Genomic DNA, 5,536 nt, shown 5'->3' with positions numbered 1-5,536 from the left:
GTTGGGATTCCTTGCCTTTTAATGTACTGGTTTTGAAACCCCAGAAATCATGCATGCAATCACAGGCAACAGTTCTGTGTGATATTGGTTAATATCAGTAAAACCCTGATTTGATGAAGGACTGTTAGCAAACTGAAGCAGAAATTTTCTCCTTTTCATGTAGATTCCAAATTCCATTTCTACCAAAATAACACGGGCACCGAGAGCAAAAACGACCAAAGACAGATGGAGAGAGGGGAGAGCACAATGAAAAATTACCAGATACAGACAAAAAAACCTAAGGGGAAAACACAGAACAGAGTAAAGGGAGACAGGAAGGAAGGCCTGGTCAGATCTTGTGACAGCAGACTCAAAGCAACACTGCCAGTGTCGATGGAAACTCTGGCTTCTGATAGTCCCAACTGAATACATAAGTGTAGTGGCTGGGAAGAGAATGGGAAACTTCAAACACACAGTAAGTATCAAGATTAAGATATTTTCATCCAAGGTTTCAGTTTTGCAGGCCGAGAGATTTTCCCCTTATTGATATGTTCTAACTTGTGAGGACATGGAAATCTGAACTGTTTCACAACTGCGTCTCTCAGCTACCTTTAACCAGTGTCAGCAAAGAACTCTCAACTGTTGGCAGTGTGATATTCCTCATAAGTGAGAGTCTTCTGCAACTGGTGAAAGGTCAGGGATCTGATCCTGGAAGATTCTGATATTCTCCCAATCACACTGATTTGCTTGTAGTGGAGGCGGAAGTGTGACCATCAGCCAGGACCACAGCCAAGAGTTGGACTTGGGGCTTCTATGTTTGTCTTTCCTGGTAATGAGAAAGAAATGGAATTTTAGCATTTAACAAGCAACTAATTCATCAACTAATTCATGTTCTGTTTTTGTTAGAACAGGGGAGATTAAGAGGTGGTATGAGGACATAATGTAAATGATTTAGGACAGAGAGCAGAAGAACATTTTGCACAGAGGCTCTGGAATGCACCACTTGGGTTAGTGATTGAAGTAGGGATCATGTCAACATTTAAAAATAGGTTATATAGGTGGTTGATTGAAATGAAAAATATGAAGCTGGCACATGGCATTTGGACTACTGCTCACCTGAAGAATAAACACCAACATGGGTTGGATTGATCTGCCCATTTCTGTTTTGAGTTTCCATTTAGTTCCATCATTTGTTGCTATTGCCTGGCACTGGGCCGTGAGGTTGGATTGAGATCTGGATTGGGGAGGCGATGGGAGGTTATATTCTCAATGTAGTTAAGGCATATAGGTAAATGCTTCTTTCTGGGTGTGTTGTTGGCTAACATCTGTGCCTTACCTCAGAGATCATACTGTCATGGCAGCATAAAGATTGATATTCCCACAATTAATTAGTTCCTAAATCAATTGGTATGCAGTGAGACAATCTGTTACATCTGTAATTAGTAGATATGCCATTTTATATGGAATGGCATGTGCTCTTGATTGGATCAGAAGCACATTGACAGTGCTTTCAGATTTCAGTGCTGATCTCTGTGCTGTTCAGGAATCCTTGGTACACGTTTGTGCACCAAATGAGCACACTCACCCACATTCACTTGTGACGATCTGCTTGGAGGCAGGGTTGGAGTAAACAGGCTCTCTTTGGATTTGGGTTGTTGATGAGATAGAGCACCTGATGATGGGAGATGAAGTGAGCGTAACTGTTTTCCTCTGGTATACACTGTATTCTAATCCCTGAGCCAGCTAAGGGCGGCGCAGTGATTAGCACCGCAGTCTCACAGCTCCAGCGACCCGGGTTCGGTTCTGGGTACTGCCTGTGTGGACCTTGCAAGTTCTCCCTGTGACCGCGTGGGTTTCCTCCGGGTGCTCCGGTTTCCTCCCACATGCCAAAGACTTGCGGGTTGATAGGTAAATTGGCCATTATAAAAAAACAAAATTGCCCCTAGTGCCGGTAGGTGGTAGGAGAATTGAGGGAAGGTGGGGATGTGACAGGGAAAATGGGATTAATTAATGCAGGATCGGTATAAATGGGAGGTTGATGGTCGGCCCGGACTCAGCGGGCCGAAGGGCCTGTTTCGGTGCTGTATCTCTCTAAGACTAAGTCAACAGACTGAGGCACATTATTGATGCTTGACCAGCTGGTAGGAAAAAACGTTTGAACCTGGGATAGGGTAGACCTGTTACTGAGGGGTAGGAGGGTTCCTGCTTGATTCTGCATAACTCTGCTAGCCAGTGCCTGAATGATTTTGGTTGGACCCTCAGGTGGAAGCTCACCATTGCACCATGCAGTAAGTTATGTGATTTTAGCAGGTTCGAATCCACCAATAACATTGTGCACACTTTAATATCCCACATCCTTGGCTCCAGCCCATCGATGCCAACATTGTCTGTGATTAGGCAATTGAGACGTGTCCCTACAGGAAGAAAGTGTGCACTCCATTTTCTGGAAAATGGAAACTAATTACTTGGATTTCGCGGGAGTTTGATATGTAGACTTAAGCATGGTCAGCGGTTTCCATGCATATCACCTAACAGACGAAAAAAAACTTTTAGTATTACCTACAGGTGCCACTCCACTGGCAGCACTGGACTAAAAAGTTGACTGCTGCACAAATTGCACTCAAGAGCCACTAATTTCTTCCTTCTAACCAAAGTACTCAAGGTATCAGATATTCTTCAGTCAAAATAAATTGCTAGTTTTTTTACAACCTCTCTCAAAAGCACTGGTTGTTGTTGCGGGACATCTTTGGTACCTCATCGACATTTGTGATGTTTGGCAGTGATGCTATTTGACCACAGAAGACATCGCAGAAGATCCTGATCCTGTCCTCATCCAATGTCTGCAGCTGCAGTTCCTAACAGGGGCCATTGGATCATGATCAAAAGCTAAGAACCCTGGAACATTTACCCTTTCTTAATCCAAAGTCCCTGAGGCTAATTGTCATGCAACTTGTTGCCATCCTGGCTGGAATCAGTTAACTCAGCACCGATCGTTGATGGAGGCTGAGACCATCTAGTCTGTTTGGACCAGTAGCATAATCTTCAGCCATCTGGGGAGCTTTGTACCCAAGCTTTAATCAGAGCTGTTAAGCTAAATATTAATAGATGTTTCATCACATACTAACATGTTCCAGCACCATCTCTGATGAAAATGAAATTATGGAGCTATTACAACTGCGCTATGTAAATGTGTAGCACTTGTTCATACATATGGAACACAACCATACTTGTATAAATACACAGACTAAATCTTCCACATACATCTTACTTGTCCTGCTGCCTTGAGTTGTAATTTGGCCATTTCCAGACACATTGGGGACACAAGATAGATATGGATGTGAAAAGCTGTTCTGTTAGCCCCAACTCATCTCTTTAGAAAGTACCTCCAACTCCTCGTCAGAGCATACTACCGATTTACCTGCACAACTGCATGTCTGTCCAGATGTGATCACTTTGTGTGAAAAAAACCTGTATGAAAGGTGGCCCTGGTAACACAAGTATTTTACACAAGCAAAATAGAGCACTGTGTATAATGGTATGGAATAACAGTCTTCTCAATTAGCACTGTGTGTGGACAGCATCTAATCACAGTATACAACACGATACTGACATATATAAAACTCATCTCAAGATAGCTAAAGGAGCAACTTTTCCCAGAAATAAAATGAGACAATGCTGTTAAGACTCAGCAGGATTGGTGTCATGCAGGCCCACACCTGCCAAGAATGAGGCACATTGGTTTTGTCATTTGAACATTGATTTTTTAGCTGCTGTTGGGAGCAAGCAAATGACTTCTTAAACAGATCAGCTGTGGTTGGAAAAAAACATGAACATACTAACAGACATCGAAGGTGAGGAAGCGCATTCCAGGGCCTGCTGAGGAGGATACAATATATGTGGGCCAGGACTGGTCACATGACTACCTGGCTGTTCCAGGATTTTCTTTTGAACTGGCCACAGAGTGGTTGAACTCAGAAAGACTGTTTACTCTTGGACTGAGAAGATCTCTCCTGTCTGCTCCCATCTCTTTCTCACAAGCCTCTGAATCCACTGGAGACACATGAACCCCAAGCGAGAAAAGTCTCCTGCAGCAAACAAGGTTTAAGAAGAATACTGGGCCCCAACGAAAAGCAAGATCGACCTACAATCAAGGACTCTACAGTGAGCTCGAAGAACTGTAACAAAAACTCTTCAGATATTGCCTCAAACCTTTCCACTTTGTTTTTCTTCTGCTCTTTTCTGCCTCGACATGCATGTGTGTATTGCATATGCAGGCTAGCGTGGGCGCGTTGTTTATCCATCGACTTCAACTGAATTAGAGTTTAAGTTCAAGTTTAGTAAATTTCAACTTTTCTTCTTTAAACCTAAGAAAATCTGTTTGTGCTGGTTTCTTTGCCTTATAATTGGAAAGCAGTAAACCAACACGAGGGAAAAACATACTTGACCTCGTCCTCACCAATCTGCCTGCCGCAGATGCTTCTGTCCATGACAGTATTGGTAGGAGTGACCACCGCACAGTCCTTGCAGAGACAAAGTCCCGCCTTCACATTGAGGATACCGTCCATCGTGTTGTGTGGCACTTCTTTTGGGCCTCCTTATCTCGAGAGACAATGGATACGCGCCTGGAGGTGGTCAGTGGTTTGTGAAGCAGCGCCTGGAGTGGCTATAAAGGCCAATTCTGGAGTGACAGGCTCTTCCACAGGTGCTGCAGAGAAATTTGTTTGTTGGGGCTGTTGCACAGTTGGCTCTCCCCTTGCGCCTCTGTCTTTTTTCCTGCCAACTACTAAGTCTCTTCGACTCGCCACAATTTAGCCCTGTCTTTATGGCTGCCCGCCAGCTCTGGCGAATGCTGGCAACTGACTCCCACGACTTGTGATCAATGTCACACGATTTCATGTCGCGTTTGCAGACGTCTTTATAACGGAGACATGGACGGCCGGTGGGTCTGATACCAGTGGCGAGCTCGCTGTACAATGTGTCTTTGGGGATCCTGCCATCTTCCATGCGGCTCACATGGCCAAGCCATCTCAAGCGCCGCTGACTCAGTAGTGTGTATAAGCTGGGGATGTTGGCCGCTTCAAGGACTTCTGTGTTGGAGATATAGTCCTGCCACCTGATGCCAAGTATTCTCCGAAGGCAGCGAAGATGGAATGAATTGAGACGTCGCTCTTGGCTGGCATACGTTGTCCAGGCCTCGCTGCCGTAGAGCAAGGTACTGAGGACACAGGCCTGATACACTCGGACTTTTGTGTTCCGTGTCAGTGCGCCATTTTCCCACACTCTCTTGGCCAGTCTGAACATAGCAGTGGAAGCCTTACCCATGCGCTTGTTGATTTCTGCATCTAGAGACAGGTTACTGGTGATAGTTGAGCCTAGGTAGGTGAACTCTTGAACCACTTCCAGAGCGTGGTCGCCAATATTGATGGATGGAGCATTTCTGACATCCTGCCCCATGATGTTCGTTTTCTTGAGGCTGATGGTTAGGCCAAATTCATTGCAGGCAGACGCAAACCTGTCGATGAGACTCTGCAGGCATTCTTCAGTGTGAGATGTTAAA

At 44.8% G+C, this 5,536-nt stretch overlaps 1 protein-coding gene across 1 annotated transcript in view; it reads left to right on the top strand.

Moving 5' to 3' along the window:
- The first annotated feature begins 183 nt into the window (after positions 1 to 183).
- Positions 184 to 5,536, top strand: part of rnf122 (ring finger protein 122) — a 31,503-nt gene continuing 26,150 nt past the window's right edge. The window contains exon 1 of the mRNA XM_068023026.1: positions 184 to 454. The gene's annotated coding sequence lies outside the window, so the exon portion shown is untranslated. The remainder of the gene's footprint in view (positions 455 to 5,536) is intronic.

This window comes from Heterodontus francisci, chromosome 47 (genome assembly GCF_036365525.1).
Source record: "Heterodontus francisci isolate sHetFra1 chromosome 47, sHetFra1.hap1, whole genome shotgun sequence".
In the NCBI taxonomy this organism is placed as follows: Eukaryota; Metazoa; Chordata; class Chondrichthyes; order Heterodontiformes; family Heterodontidae; genus Heterodontus; species Heterodontus francisci.
The sequence above is the reverse complement of the archived record's forward strand: the minus strand, read 5'-3'. Positions and strand labels throughout refer to the sequence as shown.